Source organism: Colias philodice, chromosome 19 (assembly GCF_061535455.1).
Source record: "Colias philodice isolate Cphi_HAF_F1 chromosome 19, ilColPhil1 Martin Lab GWU primary, whole genome shotgun sequence".
Taxonomy (NCBI): Eukaryota; Metazoa; Arthropoda; class Insecta; order Lepidoptera; family Pieridae; genus Colias; species Colias philodice.
In genome coordinates this window covers 3140508-3163359 of record NC_143104.1, presented here as the reverse complement: position 1 = coordinate 3163359, position 22852 = coordinate 3140508, and the positions used below count along the sequence as shown (strand labels likewise).

The 22852-nt window shown below is 33.8% G+C and overlaps 1 non-coding gene across 1 annotated transcript; it reads left to right on the top strand.

Moving 5' to 3' along the window:
• Nucleotides 1–1475: 1475 nt before the first annotated feature.
• On the top strand, nt 1476–1547 carry TRNAA-CGC (transfer RNA alanine (anticodon CGC)). Its single transcript has one exon. It is a non-coding gene; the product is annotated as a tRNA-Ala (tRNA).
• Nucleotides 1548–22852: the final 21305 nt, after the last annotated feature.

Genomic DNA, 22852 nt, shown 5'->3' with positions numbered 1-22852 from the left:
TAATTAATACAGTTTCTTCTTATATTCTTCAAGTAAAGAACTGTCTTTTCAATAAGGTGTTTGCTTAGGTGTTTGCTAAAGAGTAGTCGCTTAACAATCGCGGAAATCGTATTCAAAATTTGAGATTCACGATTCGCCCAACCTCGTTGTTTATTCCTCACTAGATTACGCTGTAACCAAAGACACAGAGGGCCATTTGTTCAAAGAAGATGATATACAACCCAGCCGTGCGTGTGACGACATGTACCACACACACAAACTTACAAACAAACGAAAAATATACCTTAAAAACCCTAAACTACGTCGATAAAGTCGAAATTGTCGTGACAAAAAAATATCACTCGCAAATATAAATATGTAACTAGCAATGGGAAACGACGAAAAGAGAATAAAATATTGCAGAAAAGTGGACCCAGGACGCAATAAAATATCAATTTTTTTACTGTTCCACTATTTTGCGGAATTCCGGGCAATCTGTTGATACTATTGTCATTTCGTCGTGCATTGCTGCTTTTGATAGTATGATATTTAAAGATTACTGAACATAAAAAGTAATGTATATCGTGGTGATAAATTGTTCATTGGAGTTAAGTGGAAAATCATGCAGTGGTATGTTGGTGTGTTCCCTCAGTTTTAGTTTCCTCTAGTTGAATATGATTGCGGTGTATTATACGTGGTAGGGGAATATTCATCTCTGAATATCGTTTTTTAAGCATTTCCTTGAAAGTTATTTAGATGAATTATTGTTCTGTATTAAAATACTTGGTAAGGGACGTTTTGAAAGGGAATAAAAGAAAATCTGAAAAATAAAAAATCTTGTTTTATTTCCGTACAAATTAATTCGTAAATTAAAAGAAAAATTACTAAAATCTTTGAATAAAAAAAGAAGTTTCATCCATTTTCACAACAAATCTTCTGTGTCACATCGAATATGACTCGAATATTTCTCAAACATAAAAACCAGACAAAGTCGTGACAAAACTACTAGCTTGTATATTTCAATAGTACGGCTAATTGATTTTTGTTTGCCCCTCTTTAATTGTAACGGGTGGAGTCTGACTTTTTGAATTATTCATTTGATTCACATGCATATTCAGTATTGATCAACTATTTTAACCGACATCGAAAATTGTGATCGTTTTATGAGAAAATCAAAGTAGGTAACTAAAAATAAATTAATTTAAGAGTACGTTTCTTACATCTTGTTATGTAGGTACTAGTTTTAGAAGCATAGAGCAGGCTTGAGTTTTTTTTTATCAAACATTATATTTCTGAGTGCAAATCACGTAAAAACTCCAACTAGGTAGGTAGGTATTCGATATTTTTTATAGTTCCGTCAGTAAAAACAGGAATATTGTGCTGATAAAAATATAATTTCATAAAACACAGGCCAAATTTTTAAAGATCACGCTTTTAATTTGCACGAAGACAGGACTCATAGAGATATGGACCTTAATTTCGAGTTCCTTGTCACCGGGGGTGTAACTCAGTGGTAGAGTGTCTGCTTCGCATGCTGAAAGTCCTGGGTTCAAATCCCAGCACCTCCAAATGATTCTTCTTTTGCTTGTGTTATTTTTTTATTTTTTCATAAATTTGTGCGCCTTTAAATATAATATGAACATATTATTGTTTTCCCAATATGCGAAAATAGTTTTATTTTTACCTCTGTACTTAATTTTTTTGTCAATTTCTTATGTACACTAAATGTATACCTCTATATCTTTTACCGTGTAGGATTCTTAATAATGACTATATTTCGACTCTCAAATAATATTATACAGTACATTATAATTCTGCAAGAGTTTAAAATATTGGGACAAAAAAAATATAGGTCAAAAACACTATTCACACTGTTTATCTTCTTATATATAAAAATGAATCGCAAAATGTGTTGGTAAGCGCATAACTCGAGAACGGCTGAACCGATTTCGATAATTCTTTTTTTATTATATTCCTTGAAGTACGAGGATGGTTTTTATGTAGAGAAAACGTAAATATGTACCACGGGCGAAGCCGGGGCGGACCGCTAGTTAAATATATAAGTGTAGCTACATTGTCAGTCTGTAATACCAAAGAATATATTATACTCTAAATTATAAGCTACTTTCCCAGTTAAACCACTGAAGACATTTTGATAAAATTATACAAGATGAAAGATTTTAATCAGAAATTTGTAAAAAATCATCGCGCTAAAATAAGTAATGTCGCGGGCAGAAAGCTAGTAACAATGACGATATATTTGTATTATTTTACCAGTAAAATATATTTATTTGAGCTAATGTCTCAACCCAGTAGAGCGGACCGCCCGCGCCGCCACGTGGCAGGATTTGATTATTAAATATTAAAATTTGAATGACAACCACCTGGGTCTCTTTGAGGTCTGTTGCGGGTCACTAGGTATGAATAGACTAAAGAGATTTTTGAAAAAAATAAATAAATGCGTTACGTTTAATGTTCACATATTGATGCTATCCCCTCTTTAGCATAATACATAATATGTATACATTCCATATATAAATTGATGTAGGTACTTGAATAGCAGTGAGCATAGAGGTTGCTATCACGACTATGATATATGTGCGTATAAAAAAATCCATTTGATCCATCATAATATAACTTACGGCATTCATATTCTTCACTCAAAGAACAGTGTAGAGTCACAGATTAAGAAATACCTAGTTACAGTGGTGAAAAATGCAATTCAAAATAGGCAGTGTCTTTTTATCTGTATGCACGCCACTGCTCAACATAATATACAAGAATAAGACGACTGCAAGTTCCGCGCAGATTTTAAGTAGCTCCATGTCTTTAAAATGGCAGATGTGATCCTGCTTTCTAATATACCTTTTAAATACTACTACTTAACTATTCTTCCCACGTAACATCGATCAAATTAATCCGACTCACCCACAAGAGTTGACCCCAAACTGAAACTATGTTTGGACCTCAAGACAAAAGCACAAAGGACCTTTGTGAAGGACACCAAAACATAAAATTTAAAGCACTTTTAACACAAGATTTATATCGTGGGAATGTCTTCTTATTCTGCACTTTCGGCTTTATTGACCGCAAACTTGTCGGTCAGTTTATAATATTGTATTTAGCGTGTAGGTGGATCGGTAGAAATGATACTTGTTAATATATATTAATTGAGAATGTTATTATAGAATTGATTTTAATCCTTAGGTATGTTATTTTAAAAGATAAGGTAGTATAGTAGTACCTAATACCTGCCAGTAGGTGAAGGTAATTTATACCTTAAAAGTAGGATTGAGCTTAAATTCTGAAGTCGCATAATAACATTATTGTCAGTAGGTATATAATGTCAAGATTGTTCACATTTATTATACTTAAAATTTAAGTATACGGTTTTTTTAATTTTGCCTTACTTTCATTGAAATAAGCACTATAGTATATGCTTTCGCAAATACCAATTCACCAAGGGTATTATAAAAGTATCAAGATGACACAATCGCTGCAAATGCGCGGGCGCCGGCTGGCACATCACTATTGTTAGTGCACCCTATTGCCGCATTGACTAGTGTTGTACCACATTCATTGTTCCTACAAGATGTCCCGCTGATTTTTGTTGGCGATATTAAAAGCATTAATTTATTTCCTTTGAGATTTCGAGTTATTGGTAAGTGCATGCGGCGCTACTGATCATTAGATGGATTGATATTAATATTCTTAAAAGATAATGTACCTATACGTTTATATTTAATGTAAGATTTACTAATTTTAAAAAGGCGTTAAAATTACTACTTAACTGTGCCGTTGCTCACATGAAACAGAATAGATAGTATAAAGTTTTTTGGAAAATAGTAAATGTAGATTGGGATGGACAAGCATTAGTGATGAGTTTCCAAAGGCTTCAGTGCACTTTAAAAGATTGTAAATACATATAAATCTTTTATTATATACAACTAGCGGTCCGCCCCGGCTTCGCCCGTGGTACATGTTTACGTTTTCTCTACATAAGAACCATCCTCGTACTTCAAGGAATATAATAAAAAAAGAATTATCGAAATCGGTTCAGCCGTTCTCGAGTTATGCGCTTACCAACACATTTTGCGATTCATTTTTATATATAAAGATTATCGTTTAGTAGTTCAAGTTTCAACTCCTCCAACTTGACCAATTCTCGTGAATGCATATCGAGTAGGACAACAATTTTTTTTCATACCCGTACGGCAGTAAAACAAACTATTTTAAAAACGCATTCCAATTGCCCGTATTTGACAGTTTACGTGACATTTTAATATTATCGTGTAATACTTTATTGGACGGATAAGTTTTAACCAAGCATTGAAAAATCGGCCCTAAAATAATATTTATGTCTTTTGTCTGACATAGACACAGTACATACTGATTTAACAAGTCCTTAGCATTCAACGCTCTACATTATCTCTCTTGTGGTATATGTTGTCATGTTGATTGAAAGCCCAACTTTGCTCCCAAGCGTCGGGAGGGGTAATCGGCTATGTTTTTCATTACCTACCCCTAAACGAACAGCTTTTGTGTTACCACTCCGCGGTTGACACTTCGCGTACGGTGGGTGTATTTGGACTGTTCGGAAGAATGGTTTTTTATTGTAATTTTGTGCAGATATTTGCAATATTTTTCTGTAAATTGTATGTATTAGAGTAGAGAATAGCTGATGTATCCGATAAATATTCTTAGGTTTTCTTAAATGCTATTTCCTGCTGTGATAAATTTCATTCAAGGATTAATCCAATCAATTTTATTAACGAGTTCTTCTGTGTCGCTATAGAACCTCTGTTTATAATACCTATCTTCTATCTAATCAAAGAATATAATGGATAACAATTAACAACTATAATTCTACTGGTAAACATATTTTTATTTCATCACTGCAGATAAACTGTTGCTACAAACATTCTCAAACCATTCAATAGTGTTAAATACAGCGTTATTACCGTAAACAACTCGTCAAAATAAAGTTTTCCCCGCGATTACGAATGATTTCACTTTTGTCATTGCCTTTGTTTCGCTTTTCATAATACACGTTGTAATTAAACCTGTTAACAGTAGCGTTGTTTTAATTATTAAAGACTTAAGATTTCTAAAATTAAACAATGTTAATATTCTTAAAGAAATAATCTTTTAACAATGAAAGGATGTGGAACATAACATTTTGGATTTGTAACTGTATTGGCGGTCAATACGGTCAATTGAAAAAGAACACGATTCTCAAATTCGTTACATCTTGCTACTTGCTTGTATATGTGCATGTTATTTGGCAAATAAATTAATTTGAATTTTAATTTATAGATAATAAGAAGATTAAGTTTAATGAAGCAATATAAAAGACAAATTTTAAACACAATGATAATTTTCGCTCGATTCGACTCTTGAAAGATTATAAACAATGATTTTCGACCGTTTCGCTTAAAAAAAGGTTTGAAATAAAGGCACATTGTCACATCTTCACACACTCCTATCGGGATAGAGTGGTGAACAAGTTCAGCAAACAAAACCCATTAATTACTTCGGACGTGATCCATCAGTCCGTTTTTGCGTTTTAATTAAAAAGTAACAATGACACGGGACGCTAGAGCGCTGTGTGGAGTTCAGATTTTTTTGTATTTTGCACGAAAAACAGAATGCTAAAGAAATACTTTATATCTTCTTTCTGATGCGAAAAAGTGAATTAAATGCCGGGATTTAAATGCTCTAAGTATGTTAATGCAGGACATGAATCATGTACAGCATTCATGAACATAGGTAAGGTGTAATACGCCTAATTCTGAAATAAATTTTATTTTTCTTCATAATTGCTCATCATTCGAATAAAAAGCCGTTTTAAAAATACAGTTTTAATTCAATATTTTCATGCAATTGGAACTTCGGTCGTTATAAAAAAAAACATGTTGCATTGTTTGCTCTGTGTCTGGGTGTTAATTATCTATACAGGGTGTCCCACTGTTGGTATACTAAGCTCAAAGGAGGTTATAGTTTTGCATACGCTGAGTACGTAAAAAATAATAAAAAAATTCCAGACGCATTTTTTTTTTCAAATAGATGAATTTTTAAAACTCTATGTGTACACCCATAACAAGCGAGCCGCCCAACTTTGCCACCAGCACGTGAGCTATCGTTTAAGATTATGTTTTCATAGAAAAAATGCTCATATTAGAGAAGCGGTATATGCCGGCTGCGCGAAGCTAGAGAAGAAAACATGGATTTTCAGGAAAAATTTAGCAAAAAATTTTGGACGTAATTTTTTTTAAAAGTATTTTTTACGTGATCAGTGTATGCAAAACTACAAGTTCCTTCGCGCTTAGTATACCAATAGTGGGACACCCTGTATATATAAGTATTTATTTAACTATATATATATATTATATGTATGTTTATCAGCCATGTTTCCATAACACAAGCGAAAGCTTAGTATGAAATCAGATCGTGCCGTGTGTGAAAACTGTCCTGAAATATTTATTTATTTATTACTAGCTTCCGCCCACGACTTTTTTATCTTAATAATATTTTTTTTCTTTTACTTTTTCAGCCACCCATATTATATATATCTAACCTCTACCTTAGGTGGCCTGGAAGAAATCACTTTTAAGCGATAAGGTCACCTTTTGTACTTTACCTCGCATCCATACAAATATATATTATACTGTACATTGTAATATTAAATGGTGTGGTACAATAAATGATTAAATAAATAAATATATAAATTAACAGATTTATTTATTCTTAATTTATATAACGTCATACAAAATACAAAGTTACAGAAATGTATAATTTATTTAAAACCGTCCATCTGTTTTAATAAAGCTTTCCCGAATTTATACAAAATACGACCTAATTATAATTCACTCTCAAAAGAAGGTATCTTTGAACTTACCTGCATTGAGAGGATTTTCTTCATCCCACATATTTTCCAACAAATAAATAAACAAACAAAAACGAACCCTATCTATTTACTTTAGAGCTTATTTTCCATTACCGGTAAGGATACCCTCCTCGGTAACATTAATAAGGAGAATTAAGATTAAAATGATATTAAATTTTGATATTGTGTTGTGTTCGGATTATTCTCAAGGAAATTTTAATATGGGCGTCTTTGAAAGCTCTGTGGGGTGACGTCAGTTGTACGCGTCTAAGACATGCCTAGACTTTATAAGACTCTGTTAATAAGACTTTTTTCGGTTTATTTTATAACAGTTCTCGTTATTATTGTATTTCTTACGTTTCTCATCTTCTGCCCTTACTGCGTGTGCATAATTGTGCATGTGTTGATAAGGACCTTATAAAATGATAAAGGTCTAATAGTTATCCACAATTAAGACATGAATAATCTATAATCTTCTTATATATAAAAATGAATCGCAAAATGTGTTGGTAAGCGCATAACTCGAGAACGGCTGAACCGATTTCGATAATTCTTTTTTTATTATATTCCTTGTAGTACGAGGATGGTTTTTATGTAGAGAAAACGTAAACATGTACCACGGGCGAAGCCGGGGCGGACCGCTAGTCTATAATATAAAAATGAATCGCAAATTGTGTTGGTAAGCGCATAACTCGAGAACGGCTGAACCGATTTCGATAATTCTTTTTTTATTATATTCCTTGAAGTACGAGGATGGTTCTTATGTAGAGAAAACGTAAACATGTACCACGGGCGAAGCCGGGGCGGACCGCTAGTCCTATAAATAAAAATGAATCGCAAAATTTGTTGGAAAGCGCATAACTCGAGAACGGCTGAACCGATTTCGATGAGTTTTTTTTATTATATTCCTTGAAGTACGAGGATGGTTCTTATGTAGAGAAAACTTAAATATGTACCACGGGCGAAGCCGGGGCGGACCGCTAGTAATAAATAAATAAATAAACGAATGGCATTACTATGCAATCTGATTACATAATTTTAAAATTTCTTGTCCATATTATTAATAAAAGAACTTGGACTTTACTATTTCACACCTTATTGTTGAAAATTGCAAATTTTGTCTTTATTCAGAAAATAACCATCTTGCATATTGAAATACAACAAGTCGGATCACGTTTAAAATCAAAAGCAAACAATAATCAGTAACTAGCCGAAGTTTTTCTGACGACACACTTTGAATAATTATGTCGAAGGGTCACTCGCCACTCCGCTAATCAAGTGCTATTGAATATAAGACATTCTTCAATTGATTACGTTCAAAAGCACAAATTGTTATCCATCTTCTTAAGTTTTAGAACGAACGAGGAATTCGTAAGTTGATGTTTAAGAATGAGTTTAAGCGCAGTTTTAATAAATACTTAGTACCAGAATAGAGGTACAATTCTACATAATATATTCTTCAGATACAATTCTGAAAGTACGGAACTATTCTGTTACAAGTTCAATTATATGTATCTAATCAATAATTGAAAAAAAACACATAAAAGATAACAATAAAAAAAGATTATGCTCTTTATCTGTAGATTTTAAAGCGCTGAAAGCTCTTTGGGTTACTTTGTAAGAGTTTCGTATGGACTCCTAATTTCATGCAGTAAAAAGTATATGAAATACTTTTATTTAAGTTAACTGAACGTCTCTTTCGACTTAGTCATGCTTATAAGATGCAATCAAGGACCAGACGAATCTTAAATTAATAATAATATGTTCATACACAAAAATGCATGCAAAGTCCCGCTATTATAAATCAATAAACAGTTCGGAACTATCTAATCTCCTACGAGCAAATTGTAAGTTAAACTTGTTAAGGGCATCGCAGGGCATACATTACGTCGCCGCGGTGGGTGGAGGCAGTAAATTAAATCATTACAGATAGAGAATTTAATAGCATGCCCGACGTGCTATTTGTCGATATTTAGTTTCTATAAATTTTAGTTGCGGTTTTGGAGACAAGTTCAGAATGTCCGCTATGGAAAAATGGTTGAAATCAAATTCTTTCTGCAGAATTGGTCAGTACTTTGTTATTTAAGAACAGTGAAAAGTTAAGAAGTTCAAGGATTGAAATCAGAAAATGTGTAAAATAATCTCAGGATCTCAACGTCTTGGACAGTTTGTTAAAAAAAATTGTAGGTATAAACTAATTTGCTCTTAATAATCTGCAGAACGGAAGACAAAAAAAAACTACGTTTACACTATTACGTAGAAAGAACTATTGCCAAACTATTTTCTTTTTCACATTAAAATCAGATACATAGTTATTTATTTTTGCATTCCCAAATGGCTCTATAACTCTACGTCATCACTACAACACATGACCAATTTAAACATTTCAATCTAATTTTTCTGCGGTCGATGTGAGTCTGGGTGTAACACTACCCTCTTATTAATTGGGTTACGGAGGGTCCCGGAAGGGTTCAGATCCTAAGGGACCAAAGATTGATTGAGATGGATGTCAACGGACAAATTTCCGAGACAATTTTTACTGTTTTTTAACAGAAGGGTTGTTGGCTAATTGTTTTTAACTTCTTGAGAGCTGTTTCTTTGTTTGTAATTGTTTTGTTTTCAATTGCGAAGTTTCTTTCTATTGTGCAAATTTTGTACTTAATAAATTTGGAGGTTTCGTTAATATTGTTTTGGAATAGTAATATCGTTTAACAGTGTTAGGCAAGATATAAAAGCTCAATATTGTAAAGACTAAAAGAAGACTTTTGCGAACAATTCCACTTAAACTATAAGTAGGTATTCTTTATTGTCCTAGATACAAAAGTTATATTATTATTTTTTAGTTTCTCCAACTACAACTGGAATATGTCAATATCTGATAAGAAAGGACACTGACATTGTTATTTAAGAACTTTTACTTATATCATGAGCACGAAGATATGTTTCTTAAACACAGCTTTTATCATCGAGCAGATGTATTTCTTCATCGGTTACTTTTAATTAGACAAAAATCTGTGAGCTTTTGTTATAAGTATATATGTACCTATCAGTTCTTCTACCCCCTAGCCAAGCCAACGAAAGTGCCTCAAAAGTATATTCATTAATTTAAGTATCATTGCCCCAGCTCCCAACAAATTGCGATTCGCGATTCCACAATCGATTCCCATCAGATAAGACTGCCGATAACCTGACAACAATAACGTCGGGCTTTGCATAAATACCTTTCTTAACCAAGATCACGCTTTTCCTAAACCTTAAAAACCGTAAGCGCCTTATCAGCGATCGAATTTATTATACATTTTCCATTGCGCAGTTTGTTGCATGAGCTTTTTATGTATCATGTACTAAGCAGGCAATGGATAGTGTATCTTGTGGTTTGTGTTAATTAGTAGCTTATAAGCGATTGGGGTAAGGGGTAGATGCCCGATAACCCAAGATAATGGTGGATAAATGAGATTTGTACGACGTTTGCACGTATCCAAGATCTGCTTACGTCAATATTGTTTTGATACTACCGCTCTTGTAGCTTTTGCTTATGTTTGTTTATTGATATAAATATGATATAATATATCGTTATAATCCTTATTTTCTTTATCGTTATTGTTACATCGCATAACGATTATTTACTTATTACCGATAAAAAAATACCATTGTCATTAATTTCAAAAGACGACCTAGGTCCTAGGTGAAGATAGCAACGGTCAAATTGATATTTTAGCCAAAGGCAGGTGTATATGTACTTCTTATACCTGATGAGTATTTATTAAAATGTGCGTCAAATAGTAGATAGACAGATAATATAGATGTTTCTATATTATGTATTAGGTATACCAGCAATTTAATTTAAAACTTCCGTTCCTCCTAATCCTAAAATACAACCTATGTCATCTCCAAGTTCTTTGAAGTCTAACATAATCTACGATTAGCCTTAGCTTAAAACATCAAAGCCTATAACTTTTCCAATTTGCATCCACTCGAAAGGATTGGCAAACAATCTTCGCGTTTTGTATACCGCCGCGTGAGTCCTGGCGAAGCGGGGCCCTTTCTTTGTCCCCGGCTTTAATATCTGTGGGAATGGACATACCGACTTCCATTTTGGTAATTTATCATTCTTAAACGAGTAGTCTATCGGCTATTATGCTTGTAGTTTTTAAGGGCGACTATTGTTAGAGCGTATTTTCGGATTAATAGAGATTCCCCGACTCGTTCTATTGATTTTGCGAGCAGACCGTTGTCCAGTTATGAATTATTAGCTATTACGGTTCCCATAAAATCTCTTTTTCGGGGGTCAAAGGTGCACTTAATTGATTTTATACTGGGCTAAGAAAGCTTTGGTCACGTTTCAATTCTTATGGAACTAGTAGGTATATTTACTACATTTTTCTTGTTAAGTAAGTAGGTAAGTCTAGTTCAACAGCGTTATTTGTTCATCTGGATGAGAATATTTTAATATAAAATGAATCCTCAAATTAAACATAACTACAATTAAAATCTCAACGAATATGTATAGTTTATTTCCGTAATAAATACCTCTGGACTAGTCGTTGAAATGAACTGGTTTTTAACTCTTTATTCAAACGCGTGTAACAAGGAGATTAAATATGAATTGTTATTATTCAAGCTCAAAGATCACAGCCTCTTTCATCTCTGGTCAACAGGTCAGTTAGCCACGAGACAAACTTCTTTATGAATAAATATAAAAAGCTACCCTTAAAATGCTTAATGTTCTTTCTCATAAAATATAAATGAAGATAACATTTTTGAATAAGGCACAATAAATTTGTTTTATTAGGGCATATGTCACAGATTATGAAGTGAGTATGATCTGAGATAAAAAAGGTTAGTGCATTTTATTTTTTTAATGTTTTTCTTGTAAGTAGGTAGGTAATTAATTAGGTTGTTACCTATAGTTTAATAGACTGGTAATCGCTATAAAGTAAATCGATGTAAGAAATTATCATCATTGTATTTTATAACTTGATAACTAATTTATTTCAATGCTTTTTATTTATTTTTTAATTAAACCATATTTAAAAATCGCTTTACACATTAAAACACCTTTGTTTTCAAAATTGTCAATGAACTTATTTCAACATGGCAACCCCAAAACATTGATTTGTATAAAAACATCTCATTTTATACGGCAAGGATTACTTTTTTAAATCTTAATGTTATAATGACCACAGCTTCCTAAGGTCAGAGGGTCAGCTCGTGACAAGCACGCGTTCCTTAAACATGGTGATTTTCATTGAAATGTTATTATTTTATACTTTTTATTTAAGATGTTTTAAAGGGAGAGAATTTAATATACTGTTTAGGGGAGTTTTTTTAAAGATCTATTGATTGAGTTATCGATTCGTTTTTTGTGGTTATGAAGGGAGGGAAGATTAAGATGAAAAAGTTTGAATGAATATTGACTTGGAATATTAGTGTTAAATGTAATGATATAAAATGTGTATTTGATTAATTATTAGGTGTCTACTATTTAGTCATAAATGGAGGCGCATCGAAATTTATAAAAAGTTGGTATCTACGTCGTAGATAATATAATAGTATATCCAAATGAAATATTTTTGTACTAAAACCGTTCTATGTATATAAACAAAATATTCAGTTTATACTGCAATTTGTTTTGTCAATTAAGTACCTATTATCTCACTTGAATTTGTTCTTTTAATTTGGCTAGACTATTTACTTATTATAGGCGATACATTACAAATTATGAAATCTTACATATCCAGTCGATATACTGGCAGAACATTCAAATTACGCACTTAAACGAATATCAACCTATAATATCAATCAAATTGATACAAAATATCCAATTCATATGTGTATAAAACTTACAAAATGCTACTATAATCGAGCATTTAGAAGCGGAATCCGACTGCTGTTACATTTAAATTTTATCGATCGTTTAACTTAATTTTATAGCAACTACTGGGATTCTAAATTACAAGTAACTCCATCGGAAGCGACACGAACATAATAATTGTGAATATATGAACAATTTCAATAAATTAAATGATTATTTTATTAGCGAGGTACAATGTACTGAGGCTGGAATCAGCATGACATCCAACGGGTAAGACTCCTGTAGTTTCTTGAAACAAGTGTTCGGAATTTTAAATTATTGAATACATTTCGTTGATGTGGATTATACTACGATCCATACAGTATTAGAGGTATTTTAGACTACCTTATATACATAAAAATTCTAATATTTTCGAGTTACATATTTAAGATTTAAGTTTTCTTTTGGTTGGAATATTTTTTATAGAGAGACGTATTATATTATTAAGTATTATACGACGAATAAAGAATGATCAAACTAGTCTCATTTTAAGCAGAATATCCCTATCGATAGTAAATTGGCACACTGAACACGCAACCATAGGGCATATCAAATCCTCTACCTATAAGGGAAGTATCCCTGCATAATATAAAAGACCAGCTCATTAATACACCACACGATAATATAACACCTGAACGACTCCGATTACGCATAATGAGAACAAAACCTTTTGTCGCCATTCATCCACAGATATTAATAAAAAGGGATACTCCATTGTATACTTGTTTACCCTGTGGAATGACATGAATGTTTTGCGGCAAAAAACACAACTTGGTCATGGTAATTTTACCCGTAATGCTAGGTTATAGGTGTTAATATCGATTGAAGGGTATTTTAGTGAAGAGTTAGACATGGCTTGTAAAGAAATGGAAGATGATGATCGGTGACCTCTAGCATCTAGTTGTGTGGCTCGTTTGATTGACGTTTGTTTGACGTAACAGCGAGAGAAATTTCGAGAAATGTGGATACGGTTTTCTACCATTATAGAAGTTTCATCATTTTGAATGTATACCCTGATAAGATGATTTACATCTTATTGATAACATATTCATGGTTATGTTTCAAATAATGGTCAATAATAAAACGTGTGATGATAATTATGAAATTTTTATTATTATCAAGTTTTATTCTTACCAATGAACACCCAACTGTTGCTACATTGTATCTCTAACGCCATAAAACGTTAAGTCATTAAGAGCTATTAAGAATACAGTAAAACAACCGGACAGTTAGTAACGTCTTCAACGTAAAAAAAACAATGCCTTGAAAGGGCACAAAGGTGACAATACCAACAATAGATTCTATGGGAAATACAAAAGTCGCTTATTTATGTATTGTTTGTTTAGCTACTGAGAGGTGACGGCAAAACAAATAGCTTTTATACCACAACCCCATCTTTATTACCAGTATAATGGGACACGGTGAGCTCTTGAATTTCTTAACTCGTAATCTAAATAACAAAGTTAGGAGGGGTCTCGTTAAATTGGTCGTTTGCTTGTTTTTCACAGTTCTAATTGCCTATTATAATGATACCTGATACGTCTAGGTTGCCGTGAGTTTGCTGAGATAGGATTACCGTGGCTTTGTGCTCGCCAATCAGATAAGTTTGCTTATTTTGTGCCTTTTGAGTTTCTCTGTTTACTGTATTCCGATATTGTTAGTTGGAATACGGCGCCGAGAAATATTCTCTGTAGATATTATGTTTTGAATTTTAGATTTTTGCTCGATGTGTGGAAGTTGTTGCAGTTAAAAACAGTAATAGGACATAGAAGTAAAGCACGATAAAATGCCTACATAAAATAAATGTGTGGGAGGCAAACGGTTTTTTTTTACAAATGTTAAGATAGTTTTTATATATTATACAAATGATAAGTTGGTACATATAAAAATAGGATGCTATTCCCAAAATTAAATTAACATTTACATCAATGTAGCCCACAGACTGTAAACGTTCTGATTATATTGGGATCTCGTAAGATGCGTGCTTGATCAACAAATTTAAAACGATAGCCAACGGCCGCTTTATAGTTCTATTGAACAGGAATAATCACGAGAGCCATAAACCTTTTCATCTAATGACCGTAAACGAGTAAATCACCTTATCCAACACTTTGATAAACTCGAGACTGAGCCGGTCTAACGGACCCCAATCTATCACATTAATATACCTTTTTATTACGACACCTTTGTTTAACCCTTTTGTGCGCGCTGAAATTATGCGTGTCCATTAACTTCTTGAGGCTATTGTGATTTTTGGCTATGCTAATCTGGCCCGGAAATCCCGGACTGTGACTGATTGGCTCCAGAAAGTTTACCCACGGTCATCCGGATGGGAAGATTTGCATATTACGTAAGCAATTTTTCGTGGCGACACTCGCTTTTGAAAAAATTAACGGATTTTTGTGATTGATGATGCCCTGCGTGTGTTTTTCAAGGTGGTAATAAAATATACTGATTATTTATACCTGAAATACGTTCATCTTACGTGGATTACTAATTAATTTGTGACATTTTATTGCCTTGATAGCACAAGGTATGTAATTTTAAATTTGTAATTACATATAGTGCTTTACTGCAAATGAAAATGCGTGCGTAGATTTGCTGTTTAATGCGTGCCTTAGGTAAAAAAGTGTGAAATTAATAGGTACCTATCTATAGAAACTTTTTAAATAGTATTAGTTTAATAGACAAACATTTTGAGTATTTCATTTCAATATTTATATGTTATGGGACTCATAAGTAATTCATAAACCAGCACGAAACTTTTAATATTTAACTCCTAATCCTCACTAGGATCCCGAGCCCACTTATCTATAGCTAACAATCCGCATATATTCATGTAAATTTCACTCACAAAACCGAAATCTGTAATAACATAATCTGTCAACCCTTTACACCGATCCCAACCGCGGGGCTTTAATAATGCATTTGCCATTAGTTAACCCACAGATGCCGCGGCCATCTTCGAGATTCAAATTACTCAGAAAGGGTTGAAAGGATTACTCTTACGAATTTTCACGGCTTTGTTTTTTCACCTCTACAACTGAACCTTTTCCTCGTCCGCATAAAACCATTTATAATTCATACATGAAAACCGCAGGCAGTAATGAAAGAAAAATATCTGGAGCGCCTCTCGGCACTGTCGATATTACAAAGCCATTAGCGTCGTTAAAATCTCCTTTTTACTGAGCAGGACATGACATAATTAATTTTTGACGATCCCGTTGACAGAGTGGCTTTTTTAAAAAGCCAGAAGGTGCTGGGCGCAGCTGGGCTTACGGTAATCTGTATGCCGCCGCACTTGTTAAATATTAACGCAGTCTAATTACAACCTCGAGCCACCCCGCCCGCTCTAATGGCTTTTAAAACTGATTCCCGCCCTTAGGATGCGTATTTGATGACAACTTTCGCATCGCTCGTACGAAAACTCTGCACGTGGTCTTTCACACTTTAATATCTTCCTACATTACATCCATTTCCGGGCGCATTTGAATATATCAAAGAATAGCGACAGTGTTGATGAATTCAGGCTCCGAGTGTCGAACACATTAGGCATGTGTGATGCGTTTAAGAAGGGCGGAGAAGTGAAGGGTTGTTGAAAATTCAATTGTCAGCTCCGAGCTACACATCGTCATATTGCTAAAATGATTTTTACTTTCGCACCAGTATTTCCGATTTCTATACATTCTCGAAGGCATAAAATTAACTGCGCAAGGGATTCTTTTGGCTTTTGTCTGTATTAATCTTGATAATTAATGATCGTGACAGTTGCGTATATTTGTCCAGCCGTTTAACTTACCATCCGTAAACAGGTCGTCGTGTGAGCCGAAGGGATCTTACGGTATTCATTGGCTAATGGTACAGTGACAATTATTCTGCACCATTAGACGTATCATTAGTGACACCGTTTTATTTGTTTTCTTAAAACTCCGGGTCGCTCGGACCGCGTCGGTTGTCGGGTTGATATCATTAATCAGTAAGACGTGAATTTTGGACGTATTCTTGACAAAAGTTTTTTGATTAACGGTAAGCAAATATGGGAACGTGGATGGTTTGTGTGGAATTGTGTGTGTCCGGGAATTTGTGTCAACCCTGTATCGGATAATTAATGATGTGTTAGTGTGGGATCGATTGTTATCAGTAATTTGTACAATTTTTTTCTAGCGACGCTGTGGGTAAACAGACGTTAATGTGAGACCATATCGTGTACTGAAGTCTGTTTTCGATATATTAAATGTAGTGAATTGATTTAAAAATCTGCCCTGACCTTGTATAAATTGTAAAATAAAAAAAGAAACAATCATAAAATACAACTTGTTTTACTCAACTTGTAAATGTCGCGACATCTGTCAAGTTGTGACATGTCTTATCTTTGGGGGTAAAAAAAGCCCCGTGGGTGACTTTTCACCCCACGGAAAAACGCAGCGCTGTGAGGGTTAGAGATGTATTTATGACTATGTAAATTGGTTAACTTTGTGGAATTTGAGATTTGAAAAGATTTGTGCAATTTTTAAAGGTTGGTAATATATGACAATTGGCTACGACTATGCTGATTTATTTTCAGGTAAAATCTCAGGTAAGATTATTTCAAATAATGGATACACATTATTTGAAATAGTCAAGATCTGTACCTACTCTTTGCTATTCGTCAAAAGTGTAACGATATGTTAAACGAAATTATACGTATTTAGACCCGAGAGATAATGACTAACAGTATAATATGTACTTACATTTTTTCCATCATAGGCTACATGAGACATTTAAATGAATAAATTAATTGACGTTTTTAAAAAGATATGTAATGCAGGTAATAAAATGAAATATTTCAGTAGCCCAAATAGTTGTAGTAGTTCCAAAATATCGAGAAAGCTTTCTTGCATTTAGCTATAGTAGAAAAGTTTGTCAATTTTAACTTAATTTTTAAAAATTTACCTTAACAATCAAAATCTGTTCAACTACATTTTAGGTGACCGATGCCCTTCAAGTGGTCAAGTTACAACTTACGAGTCAAACATTGCCACCCCATTCTAGTTAAGTAAAGTCCGGGATATTACTTAGCTGGTGAGTGTGATGTGTCCGCAAAAAAGTGCGGAAGCGGGCGCGGGGCGGAGCGGGGGCGGACGGGCCAAGACTTTTGTTCTTTACACGCCTATAGATGGAAAATTGTACGCGAGGTTTGTCTTCGGATGTGTTTTGGTTTTTTTTTTTCTGTTAACAAAATATTGTTTGAGATTTTTTGACATAAAAAATATTTGCGTGCATGCATACCCACATATTTAAAGACACGATAATTTGGTACAGTATTCATAGTTGGCTTAAGCTAGTTTCCTAGAACGTACTAAAGTATATAGAGTTTTTTTTATATTTAAGTATATTCAACTTGAGCTTCCTATCAAGCAAACTAAATAATCATTAATTTATTTGAAACTTTAAGATTACCTACTTATTTACTAAGCAAGTCCTCTACTCGTATCTACTGGATCTTTATTTTCGACAATTCATAGAATGCTACTAGAACGACCGATATAAGAGATCCTAAGATCTGTCTTCAGATCAACGACGCTATACATTTTTGCGGTCATAAATTTCATTAGGGTCGGCATTTCAGCGACGTTAAGAGCGTATACGCACTATGCGGGTAGCCGCATTGCGGGTAGCCGTCCGGCTGACCGCAAGCACAAATTATGTACGGAATATTCATTTCTATGCGCACTGTGCGGTCTGCGGTAGCCGCATCGCAGTGCGCATAGAAATGAATATTACATACATAATTGTGATTGCGGTCAGCCGGACGGCTACCCGCAATGCGGCTACCCGCATAGTGCGTATACGCTCTAAAACAATGTCAGTAGACGTCCAAATAAATTGTCACTTGTGATAGTGGGGCTTATGTTTTTTATTGATAGAGTCCCGGGGGTGCGGATTCATTAAAGATAAAAAGCTTGCGTAGGTACTTTTATTTACTTATATCCAAAGTTTATTAAGATTTTTTACGAATTTATTTAAAACTAGCGCCTCGCCCAGTTTCGTCCGTGGTACATGTTTACGTTTTCTCGCCATAAGAACCTTCCTCGTACTTCAAGGAATATTATATAAAAAATTACGAAATCGGTTCAGCCGTTCTCGAGTATTATATACTATTAATACTTTATACTTTATATTAGGGGAAACCCTATATATACTTTTTGGCGATTAATTTTTATTATATAGATTATAGTAAAGAGGAAAATAACAATCATTCTAAATTTCTATCAAGAATTCTACCCCTTGTCACTCGATACATTACTATCATACATTTCTAAGGAGCGTTTCAAAGCCTTACACCCAAGTCTAGTTAACTATGCCTTTACAACGATCACTAATAAACGATTTCTTCCAGAGATACGCTGTACATTGCGTGTTCAATAAGGAAATTCAATAAAGTAAGTAAGGAGAGCTAGTGTTAAAGGAGCAATGGATGGTGTAAAGGTGATTTGAGTACGATTGTCGGTGATGAATGTGTTGGTGTGACGTGTCACTGTCAATCACAATCAGGCTCGACCACCCGCGCGATTAGGCGCAGCGAGAACAGGGAATGGAGTGGAGTATTCAAATTAGCCTATAAGACAGATATATGTTATAGATGAAGTGATTTTATCGGCCTGTAATATAAATATTATTTATGTGCATGATAGAGGACTATTTATTGCATAGGTATAACACAAGAAGATTTTCTACAGGTAAGTTATTTGCGATACACAATTCGAAATTGTAAAATAATATGTCCCAAAATTATGGAGCAGAAAACAAAATACATTTTACTTGACTTTAGGAAACATTTAAACTAAATAAAAAAGCGTGTGTGTGTGCCGAAAACATGTGTCAGAAGTGAAGCTTCTTTGGCAAGATGCAAAGATACCAAAATCGCCGCCTTCTCCATGACGTGACGGTAGGTATTGATATGACCTTGAAAATTTTCTCTCAACGCGCCTAAAGAAGTTTCTATATTGAATCCTAAAATTTAAGGTGAAACAATTTTATGACACTCCACTCCTTTGCCTGTCCCCAGGTGAACATTTATACAAGCGTGGCGTTTAGTAGACGTCCGTCTGTCTGTCTTATCAGTCGGATCTCCAAACATCACAATGCGTCGGAATAGTTGTACTAATTTTTGCCTCTTCCATCTTCCCATGTGTAGATGTAACGTACAAACAAATTGTTTATCCTAATTTTGTTATATCTAGTTATATAGCTGTGATGTACGCCTTTGCTATTATGATAAATATTATAGACATTTTAAAAAATGATAAAAATTGCGCTACTAATTTGAAAAAAATTACTTTAATAGTGACTATACTTATGTATGGTTAATTCTGTATTAAAAAGTATGTACTAAGAGCACAATTAAATATAAAAGCACAGTAGGTACCACAGAATATATAATAGTACAGTACCTACACAATATGTTTTTTCATAAGATAGGTACAGGTATAACTATAACTAACCCTTGAACTAACCTAAATACTGTGACGTAATGTCATCTAATCACATCATCAATCGCAAAGTAGGTATGTAGTTAGAAATAAAATATTGTTTTAAATTCTCAGTGACAGTTATAATTTATAAACATAAGTGACAGTTATAAAAAAAAAGAGTGTGTACCGAGCACACGAGTCAGAAGTGAAACTTCTTTGGCAAGATTCAAAGATACCAAACGTCGCCTTATTCCATGACGTGACGGTATTGCCATGACATATGACCTTGAAATTTTACCCTCAACGCGCCTAAAGAAGTTTCACTTCAAAAGATTTAAGGTCGCAATCTAGTAAACTAGTGCCTTGTAAAAATGTTTGGTTTGTCCGTAGAAAGTAGAAAGACCTAATATTATCCGTAGCACCATACCCAGCAGTTCTTTAACATTGACGACGCGGTTGGCGCAGTGGTAAAGTAACTGCCTACTGAGCCGACGGTCCCGGGTTCGATCCCCGGTCAGGGCAAATATTTGTGTGATGAACTCAATTATTTGTTCTTGGGTCTGGGTGTTATTATCTATATATGTATTTATTAAATATTATATTTATCGTCGCCTAGTACCCACAACACAAGCCTTAATTGAGCTTACTGTCGGACTAGGTCGATTTGTGTAATAATGTCCTATAATATTTATTTATTTATTATTACTTTAACTGAAATAATAAATGTTTAGCTCTGAATGCTACAATTATCTTATAGCTAACTATCTCTTATTTCATTATAATATCAAGCTTACCATTTTCATATTTATTTCATGTTAAATACACACATCATTGTATAAAAGAAGCTTCTGTGTAACTTCCCAACTTAAAAGAAAACTTACCTACCTACATTAAATAAATGTAGCTCGTAGCCGATCCGTAGCAAAATCTTCAAATACAAAGCCTAGTAAGTATATGATATACATAGGTATGTATAGCTATACTGATACTTTCTATATAGACTAAGATTAATCTAATAAAATGTACGTACATTAATAAGAAACCTAGCTAAAGCTTCAAACAGAAAGGCCACAGTCCTCACCTACCTAGACGATCCCGGGGAAACCCTCAAATCAATCGTTAGCGGAGCGTGCGCGGTTCGCTAAGGCTGTACTGCGATATTATTTGTGAAAGGTCGCGACCTACGACCCCATTGGGCGACCTTTACCACGCCCAACGCCCTCTGACTAAAATTACTGTATTTCAGTTAAGAGGCGCTACGGGAAATCCTGACGAATGAGGTTCTACAGGAAGGCATCGATTGTAGCGGCTATGTAAAGTTTTGTAGTTGTTTAACTGATGTTATCAAAAACTGTTTAGCTTTATTTCGAACAACATTGACCTAGTTAATTCATCAAGCTATTTTATTGTTTACCATTGTAAAGCAAAATCTAGCTAACATAGTGCCTAAATCCTTTTACTATGCCCGATAAAATTCGGCTTAAGAATTTAATTTAAATATATTGCAGTAAATAAATATATTATGGTTCTTATAAATCATACTGTGCCTTTCCTTTCAATTTTCATTAGTTTTAAAGGTTTTCCCTGTGAGTCAGAATAGCTCCAAGATATACTTAAATGAATTTATATACGGCTTCCCCCGTTTGTAGACGTCTACGGCCACTACTTACACGCCTCGGTTTGCCTTACAAGACTTTTCTTACTGAAATATCTGCCTCCTAAGTTTGGGATCTTTAAATTAATATTAATATCTTGTTTAATAGTTTCACCACTGGTATTGTTAGAAAGATAAAAAAAACAACCGATAAACAGAGTAACAATTTATTATTAAAAAATCAGTGTCCTGTCAAACCACCCTGATTGTCGGGGAAAGTTTCCGCAATTTAATTATGGTTTAGTACAAAAGAAGCGGAGTGCGTGACGACCAGTTGGTCACCTATCCTGGCACCTGCATATTATGACCATAATATAACGAATGCTATAGATTTTAGATAGAAAGTCTAGAGTATTAAAAAGCGTTCATCGTTGCACAAATACACACGTAGCATGTAGTTACACAGCAGAAGCAAAAGATCTTAAATTAGTAAATTTAAGTTCTTTTTCTTCTAGTTATTTAACATTCTTCAGAAAATTATTACTGGTAGAATACGGTACTATGTTTAGTCGATTGCGAACTTTTTGATATTGTGTACAGTGTGCTTTTTAAATATTGCAATCTAGAGATCTTTGGTTTGATATATATAGAAGGGACAAATTCTATTTTAAATCTCACCTCTTTTATAGTATTAGGTAGCTACGTGAGCTATGGAAGACATTTACAGTAATGAGTAAATATTACGTTTTTTCTATTTATAAAAAAGTTATATTTGTTTGTTTTATCCCATGGTATGGACATGATACCTACAAAATGCTTATTACAGTGTCTATACCATTCTAAAATGTAATCGATTATTTCCAATATTTATTCGATTGAGAATCGATACAGGTAATCCAAGCCTACAGTAGCCAGCGTATAGGATTGCATCGCGTGCGACAGCTACTGCAATCGATACCGCTCGTTTATTCGATGTTAAATCGATTTCATATCGATTACGATGTGTGATGAACGCTTATGGTCGAGGTGATTTGTGTTTTTGTTACACGCTATGGTTAAAAATAAAATGTGTTTTAAGTAGTTTT